The sequence below is a fragment of the Cyanistes caeruleus genome, chromosome 3 (genome assembly GCF_971803275.1).
Source record: "Cyanistes caeruleus chromosome 3, bCyaCae1.hap1.1, whole genome shotgun sequence".
Classification (NCBI taxonomy): domain Eukaryota; kingdom Metazoa; phylum Chordata; class Aves; order Passeriformes; family Paridae; genus Cyanistes; species Cyanistes caeruleus.
Window position 1 is genome coordinate 109,075,998 of NC_141703.1, and position 24,026 is coordinate 109,100,023.

The 24,026-nt window shown below is 38.3% G+C and overlaps 1 protein-coding gene and 1 long non-coding RNA gene across 3 annotated transcripts in view; one reads left to right on the forward strand and one right to left on the reverse strand.

Moving 5' to 3' along the window:
* HTR1F (5-hydroxytryptamine receptor 1F) overlaps positions 1-24,026 on the forward strand; it is a 103,434-nt gene that overhangs the window by 41,402 nt on the left and 38,006 nt on the right. For both annotated transcript variants that reach the window (XM_023945705.2, XM_023945706.2), the window contains exon 2: positions 6,775-6,875. The gene's annotated coding sequence lies outside the window, so the exon portion shown is untranslated. The remainder of the gene's footprint in view (positions 1-6,774; positions 6,876-24,026) is intronic.
* The window catches only part of LOC111942591 (uncharacterized), a 105,608-nt gene that overhangs the window by 38,785 nt on the left and 42,797 nt on the right, over positions 1-24,026 (reverse strand). The window contains exon 3 of the long non-coding RNA XR_002870607.2: positions 16,846-16,953. This is a non-coding gene — a long non-coding RNA (uncharacterized LOC111942591). The remainder of the gene's footprint in view (positions 1-16,845; positions 16,954-24,026) is intronic.

Consider the following 24,026-nt stretch of genomic DNA (forward strand, 5'->3'; position numbering starts at 1 on the left):
CCTTCTCTAAAAGAAAAACATAATCAGTCCCTTTAGTGGCCCTGCTGTACCCATCACCATTTCTGTGTTTCACAACTAGAACTCTTCCCCAAAAACTCTTCCAGCAGCAGCACCTGCATCAGGAAGAAAGGAGTTAAATAGTCTCAACATGTTTTTGTAAGCCAGCATGGTGTCCAGAACCCCAAACTCTGAGATTAAAGATGAACATCAAAGTTGTCTGTCTACCAAAGGGTTGCCAAGCTTCTGATAGAGCTTATGGCAAGATTCCCTTTCATTTTCCAAGAACTTTGTCTCTTTTAAGTCTTGCATCACCAATAGCTATACTTTAAAAGAGAATGACTATTTCAGGAAAGTTGGAGCCATATGATAACTTTGCTAAAAGAATGTTACATAGGACTGAAAGGCTGCCTGTTCTAGAGACATGACCTTTTGATATGTAAAACATTTGTCTGTGAAAAAGACAGCACACAGTTATACCACTCCAGAAGCAACATACACATTTTTTTAATCCCATACTTAGTTCTTTGTCTGTTAATCCCTGCTTTTCCTCACTAAAGGTGCTCTGCTTGAGCCATTAAATGGCAAGAAACCTAATCCATTTTAGCAACACAGCTTTCACAGAGAGATACTGGCGTGCATCATAAACTTAGATGACCAAGAGCCATCAGGTTACATCAACAAGTGTATTAATATGATGCTAAAAATGTTATTTGCCTGAGAAGACCGAGGCGTTTCATTATTTCCTTAAGTAAGTCACAGATTGTTCTCCAAATGAGTTTGAAAAAGAGACTTTTATCCCCAAAATGAGAGCCCAAAATTTGTCTCAGGAGAGACAGACAGAGATGTGGAATTGTGGTTACAACTTTGTTGGCAGTGAAGAAGGTAGTTTTACTGAATATATCTTTATTAATTAAAATAAACATACTTTCTTCTTGAAAGTGAAGTTAGGTTTTATTTTCAGTCTTAATCATCCTTTTCAGTTTCCTAATCTGTCAAGGTTTGACAGACAAGTCCTGAAAACTGTGACAAAACTCCGTGGCTTCCATTAGAAGTCTGAAGATAATTCAATTCACTCTGGCTCATCTTTACCACTTTTTGGAACTCTTGAGTCACTTTTGACCTTGTAGCAAGGCCTGCAGAATGTAGAATTGTTTTTTAAAGTAGATGAAAGGCCATTTCCATTAAATTTCCTCTACTTACGTGACTCACTGAGGAATGATCCCTACAGAAGAGTGTAAAGGAACTCTGACTACTTGGCTTTCCTTATTGTGTCTTATCTTCTCAGACTTCAACCTTTCAAAGAATGCTAGGGCTAGAGCAAAATGTTCTTCCAAGTAGTTCACAGCCCTAGATGGGAACTTACAGGTTCTTTATGACACAACTTTCATTTCCATGAGAAAAAGTTCTCTCAGTCATGGTTAATCAATGCCTGGGAGCCTAAATGGTTATAAATATTTGATTTATGTTTCATAATTGATTCATCCTGAAGCAAAAGAGAGGGGAACACACGCTGACATAATTTTGTTGTAATTCCACTTAAATTATGTAACCTTAACCTTATTAGCCAAACTGGTACTGGTTTGACATTAAGCAGTGGGAATGCTCACAGATGGTGAGGGCTTGCTTAGCCATTGCTTCTTCCACACTTGTGTGGTGTATGTGAGGATACACCAGTGACAGTACTCAGTTTACAGGTTAATACAAGCAGCAAAAAAAATTGAGGAGAAAGAAACAAACCCACGAGTGTAATTTGGCTTTTTTGGGGTTTCTTTTGGGGTTTTTTGAGTTTAGAAGTGATTCCTCCTTGCATCTTCACACACTCTTTTGCTTTATGAACCAACTTTATGTAGTCCTCATGGCAGAAATGGGTCTTGAGGAACAATAAAGAAATAAAGAAATCAGTCTTTCATCCTGTTCAACAACCAACAATTTTCCCTTGCCATATGATGAGGACAGATGTGGGAGGAAGACTAACTTCCTGGAGCAGCACAGGAGGTAGGCACAAAGCATCCACAATCTAATCAAGACAGGCCAGGCAATCTCATCTTTGTGCTTCTCCTGCCCCAGCCCTGCTTTAAATCCTCGTCTGCAATTAGTGATGACATGTTTCTAATCCTCTTCATACAAGCCATCAGAGGATTGTAACTTCATATGGGAAATGTCAGAGGAAGAAAAATACAGAACAAGAATCCTTCCTTCTTACAATAGCATTTAATACTGAAGAAGGAGGAACTAAAAATAAAAAACAGACAGACTGCAAGGGAAGTTTGTTTAGAACTAAATAACTCCAGCTGGGCTTTTGCCTGGCTTATTGCTGTTCCTTTGTGGGGCTGAGATCTTGTTTGAGGGTGCAGTTTATGCCTGCAAAAATTCATACTGAAGTAGTTGCACTTGTGAGTAGGTATTATCCTCTTTAGATAATAAAAGAAATAATGGTAACAGTCAGATTTGTTTCTAGAATTGAACAGTAGCTTAAAAACTGTCAACAGAATTACTCACAAAACCAACCATCCTACATATTTAACTCTTTGTTTTGCTGCCACTTCCTAGATTGCAAAGGTTTCTTTTAACTTCATGGCAATGAACACTGGAAAGGGATAATTAATTTATACACAGGTTATGTCATATAATGCTTCAGTCTCAGCAATATTTATCGTGCTCAGATAAATTTTGCTATTAATATTGTTATTATCATCATCATCACCACATTCCAATACAGAGGAAATAAATTTTGAACACATTTCTCTTTTTTTCACTTGTAGCTGGGAGTTTTTGACATTTGAGCATCAGCTCTTTCTTCTTATTTTATGCATTTGCCCTCTAGCCATTGTCAACCCCTGCAGTCCTAATAATGAATTCCTCTTTATTGCACTGTCAGTGTGCTGTCATTATTGCAGACTTCTTCTCCTCTGGAAGGCTGTTTTGTAAGTTATTTCTGAAAAGGTATATACCACATACGTGTTTGGGATTTATAGGACTGTACTGATCCATCATTTTCTGGAACATCTGATGCAGCCACTCTAAATTTAAACAAAAAGAGAATTTTCATCCAGCTATGGATGTCAAGCCATTCTAGGAAGTATTATCTGCTTCTAACTCCTTGCTACTTTTGTACAAGAAACACAAACTCAGCTTGTGATCACAGAGAGATTTCTGTTTGCCTTTGCAGTAAGATCATAACTTTCTTTATGACACCTTCACTTCTTGCTGCCTTTTGAGAAGACAAAAAACTGTGTGTGATCTAAAACTCAGGTCTTCTGCATGATAGGAAATGATGCTGCCAGCTGAGCTTTTAAAACAGATGTTAGGTTCATGGAAAGCTGTTTTCCTTCCATAATTATCCTGGAAAAAGGTAATATTTTAAAAAGTGTAATTTAGCATCCTCCACATGGTAAGAAAGTCGCTTTTATTCTTCTCATAGAATTATGGTATTTTTAATCACAAAGAAAGCTTTCCTTCCACACTTTTCACAAGATTTTTCCCGTTGTGTTTCACAAGACCAAAGCCTTCATAATATCAATGTCTTTGCTAAGAAAGGAGGGCTGGAAATGAAAGTTCTGTGTTTTGGTTACTGGCAGACTTCAACCTGCATAATAAATATTCAGACTTGAAGTAGGAGTACCCTGAGGCTTGAGAAGCAATGGAAACAATAAATGTGTTTCAGAGATGGAAGCACATCCAGAATTATTTCTGCTGGACTGCTTTCCTAGAGGAAGTTGCTGCCACACAGAAACTGAGGCTGCTGGGATTTTGAGCAGATGTGAAATGACTTTATATTGGATAAAAAGAGGTTTGGGTTTTGTTCAGAAATAGTAAGTCCTTATATGTACAAAACAAATCTGCAAATATTTTAAAAGCTTGGATTCTGTTTATTAAACAAAACAGAGTTCATAAGACTTGGGGTAATTCCCCATTTTTTTTTTCTTATGTGGGGCTGTTCTACTATAAAAAAAATTGTAAATTACTTATCAATAGTTCCAAAAACCCTTATTTCTGCAATTTTGTAATGTCCTCTTCTCTGTCCTCAGCCTATGGGAATCACTACTCTAAACCTGACCTCACTTAACTCACTGAACATTACCTGGGTTTTTTCAGATGATCTTAGAAACTTAAAACATAATTCTACATGAACATTGCTTGCCAGCTAAGATTCATCTTGGAGATGTCTGTTCAGTTCCTGTGCTGATCCCCTAGGTCCAGGGTGCTTACATTTCAATTAAGCTGAAAATGATAAGGCAATGATAATTAAATTATAATGATAATGATAAATGAAGAGGTAAAACAGCTCCATCCATTCAGCTGTATCATCAACACGGACTCCCACATCCTTCCCATCCAGACAAGGTTTTCACAAGAGCTTGTAGGCAGCCTGCAAATCTCCCTCACGGGCTGGCTGGCTGGCTGGCAGTGTTCCAAACAAGATAACAGAGAGCAAATAGTGATCAGAGCACCCAGGGGCCTCCAGATCCCCTTCAGAGGTCACTCTCCTCATTCAGACAAGAATGAAGTCATTGGATGGCAGTGCCAACAGTGAAATTCTTGACTCTGTAAGCACATGCATGTCAGAAATATTCCTTTTTGCATTAGAGGACCAGGAGAGAAACAGGGAATGCAACTGGAGATGGACTGAATGCAAAGACACATTTGAGATGAAGATGAAAATGTGAATATGCAGAAGCTGAAAGAGAAGAGAAAGGGGAAAAAGACATACTGCAGGGGTAAGGCATGTATGAAAAAGACTTTGAGTTTGTGAAGAAACAGAGACTTCTTATTTGTTTAGAAAAGCAAAATAAAATGTCTGAGGTGTTTAGGTGCTGCCTAGATGTTGTGATACTTAAAATTCCCAGTTCTCTTAACTGGGAATGAAGGTGCAAGGTCTCAAACAAGAACTAATGCCTCCTCACCATCCATCCCTTAAGATGGAAATACTTCTGAGGATTTTAATATCACTCTAAAATTATCCCAGCTCTTGTGCACTCCTGCAGTCTCACTCAGAACAGAGTTTTGCTACATCTGAAGGAGTGTGTTGAGAGAAAAGGATGGAGGCAATGGTTACACCAACAACTTCCAAACAAGACCAGACAGAAGAGCCACTCTGCCTCTACTTTCAATCACTTAGATCAGTTACTGATGGTCTTCTGGTGGATGCTTATCGAGATACAGCAAAGCAGATCATCATATCCTGAGTACTGCATATTCCCACAGTAGGTCATGCTGGCCCCTCTGCCTTCTGTCCTTTCTGGCCTTGCCTACAGAGAGAAATCTGAATTACAAGAGCAGGGGAAAACAGAGCACAGGCACTCATTTTACTTTTTAAGCTCTATTATTACTGCAAATAAGTTACATTTTGAAGGTTAATGTTCTGTACAAAGCAGGAGACTTAATTTTTGAAAAATGTCTTACATCTACCAGTGGCATGGGTACAAAAGTATAAGAGCTTTTACTTTTCCAAGTTTTTGCAAGACATGCAGCACTGATGCTGTAACTCATGATTTGCTCAGTGCTCTCACCCTTCCTTTAGCAATAAGGAAACCAGAACTTCCCAAAGTTGCACTGGCAACCTCAAGAAACCACATCACCTACTGTCCTAGCCTACCACACAGAATCATAGAATTAGTAAGGTTTGAAAAGAACTCCAAGATCATAAAATCCAACCCTTGATCAAACACCACCTTTTCAACTAAACCACAGCACTAAGTGCCACATCCAGACATTTCTTGAACACTCTAGGGATGTTGGCCATAATGCCAACAAACAGGCCAGTAACCTCAAAACCTGCCCCAGAACACTGAGCTGTAAGAACTCATCTGATACCAAATAACAGCCAATTATGTTCCAGATAAATTACCATGTTATTTGATAATGTGTGAAAAATTATTAGGTTTTATTCTCTTTTTTCCCAGGAAATCAATGATAGTTCCTTATTTTTCTTGTCACTTTTTCTTCTTTTTATTCGTTTTTCTCACTTATTGCTGCTCTCCTTTGAAACAAGAACTGCTTTTGTTATCTGATTTTCTACATTTTAAGCACATTAGCTATTTAAAGATTTTATATTTAAAATTAAATCAGCCTACTCTTGGTAGAATGATATATTTCTGCACTTCACAGTGCAGACTTTTCACAGTGCATATTCCTTTGCATTATGTTTCCTCTTTAGGCAGTTGCTCGCCATGAGACACTGCTAACTGGGAAAAAAAAAAAGATATTAAAGTTGGGAGAAGGCAAGAAACAATGCTTTGCACTTCAAACATCACATACTCTGGCATGTTTATCTCTTTAGCTTAATAACAGCAGGTTAATACAGCAAAATTCCAAGTGCCCCGTGCTCCTACTGCAGTCAGTGGGAGTTGACAATTAGCACCTGACAGATGCACTGGGGTGCTAAAAGCTTGAGGCACACTAAAACTGCTGGTTTGGCTAAACAGCACAGCCTTCCTTCCCCTTTCCTTTAACTGGTCATTTATCTTCAGGAAAGTACAAGTCAGGCCTTTCGATTTCTTGAGTTCCTCAAGTGGAGTCGATTTCTGAACTGTCCAATCCTGCAAGGCCCTTGCTGGTCATTAACTCCTTACAAAGTATTTCTGTCATCACCAGCTATGCTCTTATGTGAACTCTGGGAAGGGGGAGGTCCTGGCACTGATCTCTAAGCTTTTAAATAAACATTCCCAGTTATTTGAAGAGATCCTGAAAATTATTCTGAAAAATCATTTCCTTCCTCTGAAGTAGATATTGCCATTTATGGAGCCTATATTACGTTTTTGTGCTTTCTTGCAGGTTTTTGGCAGTATCCAGTGTTGCTAAGGATGATTTAATTCCTACTACCGGTCCTATTCCCAGAGGCAGCTTCTCCAAGGTGGCTCCTGATACAGGAAATGGTGAGTTGTTTTTTACCTTCATACAGAGAGACTTTATACATGTGTTTGTGGTGTACCTGCTTTAGAGACCAAGTTCATTTGGTTGGGTCTTCCATAGGGATTCTGCAAAGCAAGTTGAATACAGAGTTTTGCTGACCTCTGCCAGGCTGACCTTTCCTTAAAGCAGCACAAGAGGAGAGAAAAGTCTGCACTGCAAAAAGCCTCAAGTGGGAGCAGGGAAACACAGCCAAGTGAGGGTTGACCTGTGGGGTTATTGAAGGCTGAATGGGGCAATCTGAGCACACTCAGTGCAGTGGAAAGCTGCAGACCAGCCAGGAAAAGATGTCAAGGAGGACAATCAGTTGAGAAAAGGAGCAGTGGCTGACAGAAGGATGACTGAACAAATGAAGAATGTCTAGCCCAGTCTGAGAAATTCAGGCACTCCAGAAGCAGCTTAGTGTGCAGTCCTAGATCTGAGCGACCTTCTCCACAGCCTTGGACATTTAAACACTCAACATCTACTTTAACTGAGAGGAAAAAAACAATGGTGCCAATATAATGCTTCACTGCACAGATATATTTTAAAGACTTAACCTTTGCAAGACATTTTGAAGATGGAAAGCCCAAGAGCACAAAGATATTTTATGAGAAGACTTTTCTCAATTTTTGTATTAGCCACTGTATGCTCGATTTTATTTCTGGTTTTGCCTTGTGCAGATTTACCAAGTGACTTTTTCCATAGTCTTGTAGATTTTTAACAACAAAGATTAAATCCCAAAATCCTTGTTTCCTGTAGTTGTTCAAATACAACAGCTTAACATTGATAACATTTCAGAAAGGACAATTGGTTCAAATACAAAAATATTTAAAAACAGAAGGGTAAAACTTCTTACAACAGTAACAGGAAAAAAATTGTCATTTAACACTGAAACGTGAATAATAAAGCCAAAAGAAACAAAGTGAATCTTCAGCAACCATTTAATTGCCTGAGTAAATGAACATGAAATATGATTGCTCAGAAGTGAAAGTGAAAATTCCACATGTTGAGACAGAGTCATGTGCCACTCTGATATTCAGAGACTTTCTAAGGTATTTGATCACATTGGGATTTTTTTTGCTAGAGGAAGAAAAAGACTTTTAAGGCTGATGTGTTCCCATGCTCAGCTCTCCCTACCTTCACCTATACCTACACCAGTTCTGACCCCTACCATCTCAGGATTGTGTCCACACTCTCAAATATACAGCAAATTGCACTTTAAAGTGCAATTTACAGTGAGAGGTAAACACAAGATTGCTACATTTGTAATAATGGAACAAACAAAAAAGGTCACTGGGTAGCTGTAAAATGGACTAAAGTCACCCAGTTGGCTCATGGTAGTGTTAATACCATGAAACATACAGATTTTAGTGAAAAATAGGTCAGAATAGGGGCCAGTTTCAGCCCTTACAAGCCTTTGCTGCTGCCATGAAGAATATATACAGAAAGACAAAGTTCCCAAATTTGTATTATTTCATACTTTTAAATTGGATTTTGTCTTGGCCAGGAATTCCTCCAAGTGCCATCTGTATACTTAACAGAGAAAAGGAAGACTTTTGTACTGTATCTGGAAAGTTCAGCAGATTCAGGTGTGGGGAGTGCTTGATTTGAAAGCTTCTCTTTCCTTTACTCTTATCATTACTAAAACCTATTTTCTCTCTTCTACTTCCTGTTTTTTATGTAATAAGAGAGAAATTTTGGCTGTTCCTTAATTCTACTGTAATACCTGTGGTGACACTAGAGAGAGAAATTACCTGGTGGGAGAAAATGAAAGTGAGGTATAAACAGGGCTTGTTTCTGATGGAAATGGTTTTCCTGGGTGCATGCTGTTTCCCAAAAGACAACGACAGGCTGGCAGCTTGAAGAAAACAGGTCTTGGCAGCGCATGTTAGTGAGCCAAACATTTTCTAACACCTTGTGTCACACAAAGCACTTTCATACCATCTGTGCTCCAGCAATGAAGGGCTGTTCTGTCCCAGGCAGAACCTTTTGTCTCTGCAGAGTCACAAAGAAGCAGAGAGCAGCTTTGTAACACCTGTCTGAGGCTGGATGTGTGCAGGGTGTCAGCTCCTCCTGTGAATCCTCTGTGTGTCCCTGACTGCCCACAGCCTGCCAGGAGCAGCAGCACAGCTCGGCAGAGAGGAGGCAGATGGGCACTGGTTTTCTTGTTTAACGCTGCCTTGGCTGGCTGAATATAAGAAATAAAGATGGGAGGATGGGAGGAAGAAGGAATGCAATTCAAAGGCAAGCACGTGCCTCATTAGTGCTCACTATGCAAGTTCCTTAAACTCTGGGGAAGGCAAAAATATTTTTCAGCATGTTTTCAAATATTTATTTTAAAAAAAGGACTTTATAAGGACAACACATTTCTAAGATAAATAAAAGTATCACTATCTGCAACTTAAATAGAGACCAGGAGGGTAAATAGAAAGCATATCTTGATTACAATAAATTGCCTTCTTTGAGCAGCTTTGGTGTTTGTCATTATTAAGTTGTATGTTTCTCAGCACTGGAAGAAGGGAAATCATTAAAACTAACACTTATATAAGTAGCATAAAGGATTGTCCCTGATAATCACTATCAGGCACAGGTTTTGTGCTAGTAAACTCCCATATGCCTATGGCAATTTAAAACTAACCGTGTTGCCAAAATTTTATGTGATTTGTCAGAATTAAAAATAAAATAAAATAAAATAAAAAAATCTCTGGAAAAAGAAAACAGCCCTTTCCATGCAGTAAGCCCTAAATGCAATCTCTCCTTTCAGTATTGTCATCTTTGAGGCTCAATATTTTCCTCATTATCCTCCCTGTTTCATGGATTTTTTTCTTACTTTAATGAATTCCTGTTCCCAGTCACATAGCTATTTTCTTGGCTATCTTGCTTCATTATGCTGATGGAAGCAGCCTTTTAATTTAAGACATTATTATTAAAAGTAATGCATGAAAGGCTTATCTGAAAGATATATTGGGTTGGCAGTAGATGCAAATCAAAATGCAACTGTCTAGGTACTCAATTACATATTTTAATGGAAGACTTTGAGTAAAGCTCAGGCAGGAAAGGAAAAAGTACTTATCAGCATCTATCATTTAAATTACCAGCATATTGGTAGACTGTTCCTATATTTCCTACCCCTCAAAAAGGCTGAGACTGAATATGGGTCAGTGGACAGCAGCTGGCTTGTGAAGTCTCCGTCCTTGGAATTCACAGCAGTTTTCCAGAAGCACAAGATATTCCTGCATTTTTTTTCTCCCATGTATTCAATACTTGCATCTTCCAACATCTGGTAGGCTACTTCATCTTTTGTAATCCATGTAAACATTTACCATCTACTTGCCTTTGAATGGACCCCATACTTTTTTTCTTTGGTGTCTTGGGAGATTCTCTCTGTGACTTAGGCTGAGGGTACTCCACAAGAATGCACATGGAGTGATGCCTCCACTGGGGCACTCATCACACATTCAGCTGTCACAACCACATTTGGGGTTACTTTCAGGTTTCAAATTTGCAGGGCTTTTCTTCTCAGATCAGTACAGCACAAGTGGCTGAAGCTTATTGAAGAGGGTAAGAGCATCCTGCAGGCTCCTGCTGACCAAAAGCTCACATGACACAAGTCCTACATGAGCAGAAAGGATGTCAGCGAGTTTAACCCCTGCAGTGCTCCATGGAACTCAGCTCTTTGGAGATATGTTTGACAAGTTTGATAGGTTCCTTACTGCTCAGCTTCCTGGCAGCCACCTCAGTCCAAGTCCTTTGCAATGCAGCAGAGGTTACAGGGATCTCTGTAATGCTGGGATCTGGGATCAAGCATCCTGAACAGAAAGATCAGAAAATAGGCACACAGACACTTCTAAAACCTGAATGAAGATTCTCTGTAACTTACTCCTTCCTAAAGAGGAATGAAATGCAGATTTTTAGAGCCAGCATTTAAGCTCACGTATTTCTGCACATGTAAGGAAAGCAAATGTGCTCTGAAAAAAACCTCAAGGTCATGGAGTACTCTGCTTCACTGTAGAAGCACCTCCAGCAGGACAGAGAAGTAGCTTGTCATCTCACTCTATAACTGATTCATATCTAATACACAGCTTAATTTAATTTATTTTTTTTAATTGCTGTCCATCTTTTTTATTTTATAGCAGTCTGTCAGCTGAAAACTGGCATGATGGTCAAACAAAATGTCACCATATAAATATTAACTCTATTTGTGGTGGCTCAGCTTAAATGATTTCTGGAGTTTGTAGACAGCAACAATGCTGGTAGTGGTAAGTTTTGCCACTTGCTAAACTTGCTAGAGTTTATCACAACTTTTGGATCATCTACTTTTATTTCTGATCTCTGTACCTGCACTCAAAATTTTAACATATTTAACATTTTAACTAGACTTTTAACAGCAGCTTAACAATAAGTCATCAAAGCATAAAGTTAGGATTTAAAATGGAAATCTGAAATGAAGGGAAAGTTCAGATTGAAAATGGAAAACTGCAAAGAAGATAGGTCCTGCTTGCAAAAGGGTTTCATTTTGGCATGTTTCCTATTAATACAGAATAATTGCTTTAGCAGGGCTTTTTTGTTCAAATATTTAGGAATTTTCCTGACATTCACTCAAATCCTAGCAGCCTTAGCTACATTCAGAAGGACTGATAATTTAAAGATTGTTTTACTTTCACACAGTAGAGTTAATTCAAAGAGTTTTATCAAAATTCTCACCTGGTAAATTTGACTTTGAGCTTATTTTAATTATACTGGAACCTTCTAACTTGTTAAAAAAGTCACTGAGATGCCAAACTTAAATCAGAAATTCAGGACAATTGGTACAAACACTGAGGCAGAAGAAGAGGACCTATCAGAAGACTGTACTTAATGAGATTTCCACAAGACATCTGAAATGCTGACCTTTGCCAAGTGCTTCTTTTATCATGTATTGGCAGAAATATGTTACTTCTTTAGGTTATGTATCTGCAGTAGAGTCTATCAGCTAAAATCATGCAAGTTGTAATTCTGCTGAAGCCAGTGCACTCTGGGGAGGACAATTTTAGCTACAAATGAATAGGGTCATTTACAGTTAAGATAAGGGAAAGCAAGTTACTGCTAGTTCAGTAAAATGCATACACTTATAATAATAAGGGGAAGAAATGTTCAGACTTTGAAAATGTGTTTTCAAAAATTATGGTAACTACAATATATTTGATAAGCTTGTGTCCTGTTTTGAACAGAGTGTTGTCATCACCTAAACATGTTTAGTTGAATTAAACTAAGCTCAATTATTGCAGACAGAGTTGGTACAGCAAAGGTCAGCAGATTCACTTTCAAAAGGCTCAGCAGATGAATTCTCAAATTTGAGATTTTAGGACCTAAGATGCAGTACTAAAGGGTTTTCTCTCTTGCTCTTCAATCTCCTTCAGGGAAGAGACATCTTTTTCTCTTTCAAAAATGTGGGATTCTCAGGACACTAAACACCAGGACTATGCTGTAGTAGGATCAATTAATATCTGTTAGAACCTATTCCTACTGTCACAACTATCACAACACCTTTCCCACCAGAAAATTGCCAAATATCCCTTATTCTCAGACAAAGCTTAAAAACCTGAAAATAAAGGTTAGAACTCAACTGACCAAAGACAGACACCTTGAACCAATCACTCCAACTTTCTTTTTGCAGTCATAGAGAGAAGCAGACACTCATAAGGCATGAGGCATCTGATGTAAATAGGTCAACACAATCTCACCCCAGTATTTGCTTCACTTCTTTCCCACAAAGGGTGCCTAGAGTGCCAAAGAGTACCCAGATTGCTTTTAGCTTAGGCAGACACATAAAATGAGGTGAGAGGAATTCTTCTGAAAGAAGCTGAAAAACTTAGAAAAGAGACATTTCATTTCCCTTTATATAAACAGGTGCATGAAACTTTCTCACTTTAGTAGGAGCTGGTGGCTTCAGGAAGAGGATTTTATCAGAAACATAGGAAAGAAAAAGTGGGGAGAGAAAAGCTTTAATTCATAGGGAAGATTAACATAAGCAAATGCCTTTTGCAATGTCCCCAGTGGAGGGGAACAGGTAGCATGTTTTGTTCAAGAAACGCTGGCAAATCTTTAGTGAGCAGCAAATTCCATGGTTTCCTCTGTGTGACAGCTGTGATGTGCTTTCAGAGTCCTTGCTGCAGCGATTTTTGACAAGGTCTGTGCTGTTGTGAGCCTTGTCTCCCATGACAGCTAAGGGCTATAATCCCTAAAAATCAAAGCTTGCATGTAAATGTTGTCCTGAAAGAGTGTCTTGGGTTTTATCGGAGCCTGTCGTTAGAAACTTTTCCCCTGGGGTCTTTCAAGTCCTTGGAAAGAAAGATCGATATTTCTGTAGAGAAAAATACAAGGCAGCCGATTGAAAATATTACTTATTCTAAATACAGGATTTCTTGATGTGCCTCGGACCCTGAGCAGATTCCAGAGATTATCTGCTAACAAAGATCTGTTTGACTATGCAGGATCCTTTGGAATCAGCTGCTGACATGCTGGAGATGATGGAGCATCTAAGAGACTGATAATAGCCTGGAAATGGAATAGAAATACAATGCATTGTGTTTTTCCTATGAGGAAACAAAACTGAGCACTGGCATTCTTTGCAGAATTCATTTCTCAAAAATCTGTGAAGTCTGTACTAAGCCTGTAGACATTTAGAGATTTTCTTTTCTGTTACTCAGATTTAATTGAGCTTCCACAAAGATGTCAAGGCCATGTTTCTCACCAGCAAGGTCATCCATGTCAGATGTCAAGGTCATAAAAGACAGCTAGAATTTCTCAGCCCAGAAAAATATTCACAGACATTTTACATTGGCAAGAACAACTTTTCTCTGTCTGCCTCTGAAAAAACATGGCTGTTGGAAAATATTCTAACGTTTATTTCCTGGAAATGTTTCTTTTTTCTTTTCCTACGCTGAAAAGAAAATAACCCAAGGCAGACAGAAATTTTAACCAGCTGGTTAAGGTTAGCTTAGAAAGTAGAGAACAGTAGAGAAATAGGGCTTTGGAATAGAAATTTTGAGACAGTGGTCATCAGATCTTCACCTATCCCAGCACCAAGCTGGAAATTTAGATTTAATTCTGTACTCCTTCAAGGAGTTGTTTACCTGGCCAGGCAAACAAAGTTCTCTGAGGTCTGTTATGAGAATACTATTTCCTTTATTTTGGAATAGGATTTGGTTCTAACTTATAAAATGTCATAACTGCCAAGCTGGACAAACACATATACCATGCCTTCAGCTGTATCTGAAAGTGTACATAGGATAGCAAAAAAAAAAAAAATAATCAGAAGCTTGCCTGCTTAAATATGATTAATATTATGGCAAAGTAAGCAGTTTACATTTTGTTATTGCAGTTTACAAAAAGACAACCCTAAAATACAAAAATGCTGTGTTTGACCAGGAGGAGACATTAAACCCATATTTGAACTTCACATCTTCAAGTATCTTGGTCATTGCCTCCATGAAATGATTTCTAAAGTTCTAAAGTAATTAGTGGTTATTGCACTGATTAATTATGTAAAATAAGGAAGCAGCTGAGAAACCTGCTGTGGATTCAGGCTGGCATTTAAAATAATAGAAATGGACTGTTTGGCAACAAGGCTGATTGCCAGATGCTGAGCTGCTGCTCAGAGAGATGGATTTTGAACTGACCCATAAGAAGAAATGGAAAAAATTGACAGTTTTGCTGCTCTTGCTCGTCAGCAAAAAGAAATCGCTGGGTCTGGTCCTTTTTCTTTCCCATATCTTTCACTGCTTTAAGACACACAAACATTAACTTTCAACACTTGCAATTTACATTTCAAAAAGATAAAACAGTTCCATGACTTGGAAGCCACAGATATATGTCATAAGTAGGCTCAGGTTAGCTTAATTAATTGATGTACTGAGTAAGCTGTGAATGTGTCTGAGGTACCAAAATATGAATATGAAGGTCTGTATGGAATTACCCTGGAGTGGTTATTTGCTCATAATTGTGTTACTGCAGTAGTGCCTCAAAACCCAGGCACTCATACTGAACACAAATACAATAATAAGTGGTCCATTTGCTAGAGAGCTTTCAGTATGAACAGGCAAAGTGAAGGGCAGGGGAAAAGTGCTTTTGAAAACACTTGTGGTCTTTCGTAGGCAGATAAATTGTAACAATTTAACTAAAGCCCTTTAGAAGCTGAAGTTACACCAGGCAATTGAAGATGACATAGGTAAGGATTTAATAGTTTACATCTGCTGCCCATCAAACACACCTTCAGCTGTAAACTCGCAGCCCTAACAATGTTTCCACAGGCAGCTGTTCTGTTCTATACCCAACACATGGATGTTCCAGTACCCAGCTGTCCTCAGGTATTAACTCTAAGCAGCTCAAAATGGGTTTTGGGCTCACAATCCTTCAGAAGCAATATAATTGTGAAAACTTCACTGTGGTCTAATAAGCAGGTGGGCTTTTTACATCACAAGGGGACTGGCAAGCTGTGGTTCCAGCTTTTCATAACTTTTCTATCAAGCATGGCAGCTTCATGCTTTCACCAGCTTCTTATTGGAAAGCAGAGAGGAAAAACAAATAAAAACAAATGAACAAACCAAACTTTGCATGGGTTTGAAAGAACCTGTGCTCTCCACATTTTCTTTGCAAGCTCCAGAAGAGAGCAAGTGAGAGTTTGGAGGTTTGGTGCCTTGCTGCTGCTGCCAGTTCTGGGTGGCTGGGCTATGGCTGCAAACACAGAGGTCACAGCACAGCAGAAGTACAGAGGATACTCGTGCCTGTTTCAAACAAATCAGTCTTCTAATCTAAAGAATATTGAAAGAACATTTCTTGGTATCTTAGATACTCCAGTGCTAGAAAGAGATAGTGGCAAAAGGTTATCCTACAGAAAGGAAAGTCATAATTTTGTGGAAAAGAGGGGAGTATCCACATTCCTGGGATTATCTGAGGATCCAGCTAGAAAAAAAATAAGGCATACAGAGGAAAAACTAAGGAAATCAAACTAACTAGAGGCTTTTTTGTGCTTTGAAGTGCTGGGCTAACTTGCCAACTCTTGTATCTCCCTCCCATTCCCTCATGAGCCTCACATACAAAATGATTTGTGTTTAGCAACAGCTTTTATAGCTCAGTGTGCTACAAGCTCTGGTACAGCACAGCCCTCACTTATTCTCAGCTGAAGAAAGGCAGAGCTTACAGCAGCAGCTGGGGAAACAAGTCATTGTGCCAATGGAAGGGAGTGACTGAGCCCTCTGGCTCATCAGGGCCCAGAATCCATCACTAAAGGGGAAGCTGCTACTTTACCACAGAAAAGTTTTCAGCCTGGGCTAGAGGAATCCTTCCAGTCAATTAATAATCTGGCAAAAAGCTTTCCAGCTTGCATGCAAGAATCCCATGGCACTAAACAGAACATCATCCCTGTTAAGTTCTTTATAATTCACTGCTATGAACCAATAAGTTCTTCCTTGTCACTACACAGGTATTTTTCACTAAGACCCAAAAAACATTCACTTTGTGACATCTTCTAAATACAACCACACTGGAATAGTCCTGCTGAAAACAGCTCAGGAGTTCTGGGGATAGAGGTTACCTGCAGAGTCACCACATGCAAGTAACAGTGGTGGATGCTTACCCGTGAATTTGCTGTGATCTTTTTCAAATCTATTTTTATTGTTGGCTGTTTCAGCATCCTGTGGTGATAGGTGCTGCAGTTTTAATAATTTCATAGCCAGGCCTCATGAATTTGGTGGTAGGGCATGTGTGTTGTTATTAAAACCATACTTGCAGGTACCTTCCCTGATTCCACTGATTTCTCTGTAATTTGTCTTGCATAGTTAAAAGATAGATTTGCAACTTTGGGCCTCAGAAGCTGAATATGCATTATAGTGAGTTGAAAAAATACAGGAGAGGCTTTTGCTTGTGCACTTCATCTCTCAACAGTTCTACATCACTTACCTTCAAACAACTTACCTTCAAATAATAACTTTGCTAGTGGAAATTAAAATTCAGAAACTCTCCAAGTTTAGGATTCTCCTCCCCAGTGATGAAAATCTGGAAATAGCCAATATAGTTACAGCCCTAAAAATAATACATAAAATGCATATTTAAAATTTTAAACAAGTCTGACACAATTGTATAAATTTGACTTAAGGTAATTTGAACTTTGAAAACTCTTGTTTGAACTGCCCTCACAAAGGCATTTTAACACTGAAAAAAATCCCAAAAAAACAAGGTATTTGGTTATACTTTAGAAGCAAGAAAAAAGAGCTTTCTTAGGAAAGCTTTCAGAAATTTTAGGACCAGAACAGAAGACTAGCACTTACATGAATTCATTATCTGCTTCAAAACAATTTATTCAGAAGCAGTGGAACAGAAACAAATTAAAATGTCCCTTTAGATTTCACTCAGGAAATATATTCTTTTATAGGCCTTTGACTCCAACCTTCTAACAGCTAAAATTAACTTTGCATTACTGAAACAGATAATGCGTTGTCCTTACTCTGTTCAGAGATAATACAGTAAATACTGATTAGGTTTAACATATTAGGTTTAGAGCAGAAACATTTCTTGATTTATATTACTTTGTATGTGTGAATGATGTCTAGCTGCCCACTAGGCTTCACTATTTCAAAACTTTATTTAAAATCAACGTGTCAGCTTTAATATTTTTCTGTTGTGGGGAGTTTTTTAGTGCTTCTATGTGTATGTATTTATACAAATATTTCTTTAAGTCACTAAAATTTAATAATAACCATTCTCTTTATCTTCTGCTGCCTGCCAGACAGCTTGCTTGTACAGAAGAAAAAATCCTATTTTGGATTAAACCAGTTATGTATTTTTAGGGAATGTAATAATCTTCGTACAGTAGCAGAAAAGTGATGACTTTATAGTGCCATAAAATGTGTCCTTTTCCCAGGATTTTCAAGACTGCAATATGTAGGTTAATACAATCAAATCCCAACTACATAATGTAGCTCACAGTGATGAGAATGATGTAAAAGCACCAGGTGCATTATAGGTAAGGTGGATGGTTTGGTGGCTTTCTTAAGCAATCCTGTCCCTTTACACTTTTGGAAAAACAACTTGGTCAGTGCACGAATTTTTATGTTACACAGTGACATAAACCAACACCCCTGACCACCTCATTTATTCCAAAGTATCCTCAGATATATTTCTTAATTAAATCTTGACAATGAAACTGTAGTTCATGAAAACAATCCATGGTGGTTTGCAAGCCAGTGTGTGTGCATATTAAACCAGCACTTGACCAGATTGAATTTTTTACAGTTCAGTCAGATATAATGCTTTGAAAGCATTATCGGGGATAAGTGGTGGGTATTTGAAGAATAAGCACTCTATGTCTGCCTCTGGGATGAAATACAAAGCTCCTCAGGCAGACTGCAGGGTTGTAAAGCTCAGTCAGAATGTTTGGTATTTTGTTCTGCTGCAAGCAGCCATAGTTTACTTAGACACCAAGCTATTTTTCTGATCCTTTTTCCCTGGCAGCAGTGGTGCCTCACCAGCCCATGCAGCCAGAGGTGTTATTATTCCCATTCTAACTCCCCTCTCTGACCTATATTCACTCATCTGTTTGTTAGTCTTTCACTTACAAATAGACTTTAAATGTTACTGTGTGAATTCAAACCTATGTTAATAGATAACACCACCCACTCCTACTAAATAGAAATACTATTTTTCACCATCTTACAAGTTCAGAGCCATAATTAAGATAAATTTCAAGCACACTTTAAACATCTCAGTCCAAACGCATGCACATCTCAGAAGTGCTCTTATTAGTAACTTGGTGATAATTTTCTTCTTGCAGTTAGAGGTGAATTTTATTCCTGAAAAACAGAGTTGCTTTTCAAAGGACAAAGTTAATCTTCCCATTTATTTGAAATCCTATTTTTCATTTGAAACAGTGACAGTTTTGACCTTGCTTGCTCTGTGGTGACTCCTTTACAATACCAAATGCACCAGTCAAGCCAATGTTCAGCAGCATGTAAGAAGCCAAAGGGATTGGAAGTGTAGTACCTCAGCTAAAAATTGTCACCAGAGGCCAATGTGCAAATTAACATGGAAGACTTAAGGGTAATCAGGAATTCCCATTCCAGTTTGAAATATTCCTACAGAGGTATATTTTCTACACAGGAGAAGTAGATATCTAGAATTTATTCTTCATTTAGAAAATGAAAACACTGAAATTGTACAATAGGCACCTGAAGCCACATGGAAATTGTCTCTATGCTGCACACCAGCAAAAAGAAACACAGACACCAAACCAGCTGGTGTAGATGGTCTCAGGCTGCCCAGACCTGGCACCCTCTGGAGCAAACATAATTTGACAATAACTAATTTTTTGGAAAGAAAATCATGAAAAATTGTTGCATGGCCAAGATGTTCCTGAAATGTCAGGAGAAAATGAGGTAGACCAGAAAAGTTCCTGGGGGAAGTGCTGCCTGCACTGCATTTTTACACTTATTCATAGGTATATGTTTTCTGCCCTTTAGTTCTTATCAGGCCTTTATTTGCAAGAGCCAAGAACAGAGATAAAGACTGTCAGGTGTGAGTGTGCTTAGAGGACATCAGCTGGAATGAGAAGGCACAATTCATCACAGCAACTCATTTTACTCAGTTTCATGGTCAGCACAGGAAGCTGACCCCAAGTTTGAGCCCCAGAGCAATTTCCAGTGTTCTTCCAGAGCCAGACTTAGCACCTGCTGGGCCAGTCCATTTGCCAGGTTGTTATAGTGGGAAATGCTGCAACCATGACCCAGGGCCAAAGCAATGTTTGATTTGAGCCTATAACCATCTCTCAGATATTCTCCCTCAGGCTGGTAGCTCTTGTGGCACCAAAACACAGTTATTATATATAATTCTTATCACATGGTTGGGTTTTTTTCAGGTAAAATCTAAAAAGATGAAAACCCACGTCCTAACCTGGCAGAGTAGCATTTTCACACCATAACACTTGAATTACAGGGCTGTGCTATGGCATGAGGGTCAGAATTTGGATACAAAGGATGCTCTTGGAAGGGGACAGATGTGATGCTACCCTATTCCTATTGCCCTGAAGCAGGTTCAGGTATAAAACCTGCAGGCTTTGGTGCTCAGGTTTGTCCTGTTAGAAATTGGCTTGTTCTCTAAGAGAGACAATTTTAGTGTGTGAACAGTGTGAATAATAAAGCAGAAGGCAAAAAGGCAGCAGAGCCAGAGTGCAAGGGCAGCATCTCCTCAGGAAAATGAGGGAAAAATGAAAGAGAGCTTGAGTGAAACCATGACAGGAAAGGATTTATGAGGCATAACCGTCCACAATAGCCCACAATCTTTTCTAGCCCTCCTAGAGGAGAGATTGATGTTTTACACATTGGGTTCAGAATTTAGGAAAGGAACAAGAGGAATTCTAGAGGAAGTCCTCTCCCTTGCATCTCATAGCTAGTGGTGACAAAGTCAAGCAGTTATCATCATCATCAAAGTCATCAGGTCTGTGGGTAAGACAGAATTATATAGGAAAATTGTGTATTTCAGATTAATTTCTATAATTTTAAAAAAGTAACCTGGTAGTTAAATAAAAATAATAGATATTCTTTCTAAATCAAATAATTTTTTTCAGTTTTTTCCAGGATTCTAAATAAGATAACAGTAAAGGTCATAAAATTATATATTAATATTTATCTGTGTAAACGATAGGAAGACTTTTAAGGAACACATTTTACAAACAGTGCAGCCAAAATTTAAACCATAAATTTCCTTAAATAAGTGCATCTGTAAGAGATGCTGTTCAAGGAGTTTAGACAAATTATCAGACTGATATTTCTAGATACAAAGTCATTAAAAATATCTTCAGAATGATCTCCACATTAAAAGTGACACACTGAAGGATAACTTCATTTATTCTCTGACATTGAGTAAAGCAGGTTTCTCTTGCCCAGAAATGTAAAATAAATAACTGCAAACCCCCATGGTGGAAAAGGAAAAACAATCACGTCGTAAAAAGACAGAAGTTACATAAGCATCATTTTTAGACATATTTGGGAAGGTAATACTTTTACCCCACAGCAAGTTAGAAGTACTCAAGGTGTTTTCCAGTGGTGTTCATCACTACAGATTTTTCCAAAATCCAGTGGAGGCCTCTGCCCCAAGCTCCATGGGCGGTGGCCTTAGGTTTCAGTAATGCACAGCCCTTTGTTTTCACTCTACACCTCCCAGATATCAGCTTTTCACATCATCTTATCACTCCTGAAAATCAGAGATGGGCACTCAAGTCAAGCATTAGAGATAATACAGAGGGACAAGAGCCTTATGTAAGTGACTTCAAAGTCACTGATATTAGAACAGAAAGAGGATTAAAACTGATTTTAAGATCCAGAGGCAAGTGTTGAATCCTGAAATTTTTAGTTTCTTTTCCCTTTCATTGCCAATTCATCCTAAGGAACAAAATCAGCATGGCAACTCTTTTTTTGTTTGGTTTGGATTTTTTGGGGATCTTTTTTGGGGTTTTTTTTTGGTTTTTTTGCAAAGCTGCAGGAAGTAAAAAATCACATTTAGAGTGGAAAATACATGGATAGATTTAGGCATAGGCCTGAATTAATTTCACGATTATTACATTCCTCTCTAAGGTATGAAACAGCAATTCTATTTCCCTTTTCACTCCTCTCTGGCAAACCTGAAGACCCAATAATGTCATACAACATATTGCAATGTGACAGCAGAGTGCTGTTATGCCCTATACAGGCATTTGTCATTTTAGGTGTGGGATGATTTTTCAATATATTCAACAACACTTTAAAATATTTGCCTAAATTAGATTTTTTACCTTCTGTTGTGCAAATCTTGATTATTTTTATCCATACAGGGACATTCAAGCTAAAAGGAGCTGTTATCAACACAAACAGAAATTTTTTGTAGGAAACAGAAATCCCTATGAAAACAAACAGGATGCAGAAGGAAGATGCTATATTCTGTAGCATGTACAGTAATAGGGATGCCAGTTTGACCAGATGTTTATAATTAAATAAGGAGCAGCCAAACTACTACAAATATTGTAGTGCTCCTTGCTCTGTTCAGAAATCTGCACATTCAGAACTAAAATGCTCTGTTCATCCATTCCCTTTGAACACAAGAATTTACTAGGAGTACAGGTAACAGAACTGAAGGGATACCCCAAAAAAAAGGGTTTATAGACTCACGTTGAAGTTGACCTTATATATGGAAGGCAGTAGTCTGTAACCCAGATAATGCTCTTATTTTCGTGTGTTGCTCCCAGTGCTTCTAACAATGCTCAGGACAGATTTTGAAGAAATACTAATCTAGAATATTATGCATGCATCACTTTTCCCTGCTCAAAGCAGCTGGAATAACTGCAGTGCTTCTAACATATTTTCAGGTTGTTTGTTACAAGTGACTTCATAGCTCAGACATGACAAGAGCTGATAGAGAGCAGGAATGATTCCCAAAGTAATTTTGGAAGTGAATGAATTGAAAATTTTATTGTATATTTATTAACTATGCTCATTATCTAAGTCAGAATTTAGTTAAATTAATTAGATTTTAATTTAGTAGAATCATCTACCAAACAAAGTGCTTCCTTAACTTTTGGTATAGTTTACTTTCTGTTTTTTTCCTCAATGTGTTGCCATTTATCCTCGGTGTAGAACTAACTTGTTTATACTTAATTTATTTGAAACTTGCCATGACTTGTAGAAAAGATACTACTTAAAGACACTAGGCAATGAACCTGACTTTTAAAACTATATACTCATTTTTCCCCTAAAATACTCCTTTTTTAATTCTTGACCTTCCCTGAAGGCCTATGGTATTAATATCTCCTGAGCTGCAAGTCCTCTTCTAGAACAACAGCTCAAGCACTGACATTTGCCTTTTCCTGGTAAAATGTGTCCTTGATTGTGGCACAACTCTGACAACTCAGCCCTAAATCAAGAACATCTGTGGGCAAACTGGAGGAACAGCCCATTTCAAAAGAGACAGCCATTCATTGCCCACAGTGAATCTGAAAGCACTACATTGAGTTAGGAATAATCACCTGTCCAAAGCAGAGCTGTGAGAGACTCTGCAGAGAAGGATTGAAGGGATCACAAACAATGCCATGCTATTGGAGAGGAAAAAAACCCCACAAAATATTATAGTGTAATACATTAAATGTCACTCCAGACCAGTCTGTTTGTTTTTGACCACTTTAGGAGGGTCAAAGTCATACCGGAAAGCACACAGGAAAGAACAAGGAAAAAATTCAAATAAGTAGAAAATGTGGAGTAAGAAGAAATATCAAAGAAATCATGTTCTTTAGTCTAAACAAGGGAAGCACATTTGGAAGCCTAAAGGCTGGTGCAGTGAAGGAGGGACAAAAACAGTCTTCATGCCCACCCAGAGCCCAGCATGCCTGACAACAAGAAAGGTTTAGCTCCAAATTCTGACTGTGTTGGGAGATGGTGCCTAGGAATTGTTTATTTCTATTGCTGGAATGCCCTAAACAATAGAAACGTAAATATTTGTCAGATGTGACAGTAACACTGGCATGATGAAACACTGAAGATTACTGTTCAAAACCAGTTTTCCAGCAGATTATATTTCTGCCTTGTATATACTATGTTCACAAAGGGAATTTTGCCTTCACAGAAGATTAAAATTGGGACTGGCATAACTGGATGTTTGCTAGTGTAAATAAAAGTCTTTAAGGGGTAATAACTCCTTGAATTTTATTTTTGTCAACAGCACAGAGACTCTGGCAAAACATCAAAACCCAAACTTGCAGTCCTTGGAAGTCTTTCATTGCTCATTTCTGGCAAACTCAACAACTACTCAGACTTTCATATAAGCTTTTATTCTAGCTTTTATTTCAAAAATACTTACCTAGCATACTGACACCCTTACTTGTGTTTCACCTACTTCATGTCTTCCTTTTGATCCCTTCTCTAACACTTCACATTCAACATGTCGTCTGGGGACAAAACATCTTCTGCAGTTTACCAAAGCTAAGGTACCCACCTATGCATCAGAAGAATGCTCATGAGGAAGCAGGGGATGTTTTACATTCAGGGCTGGTTATTTGGCTGCACAGAACATAATTGCACACTTGGGCGGCAGTAACTTCTTAATTATAGTCCTCTGGGGACTGGGAGGAATCAAAGCAG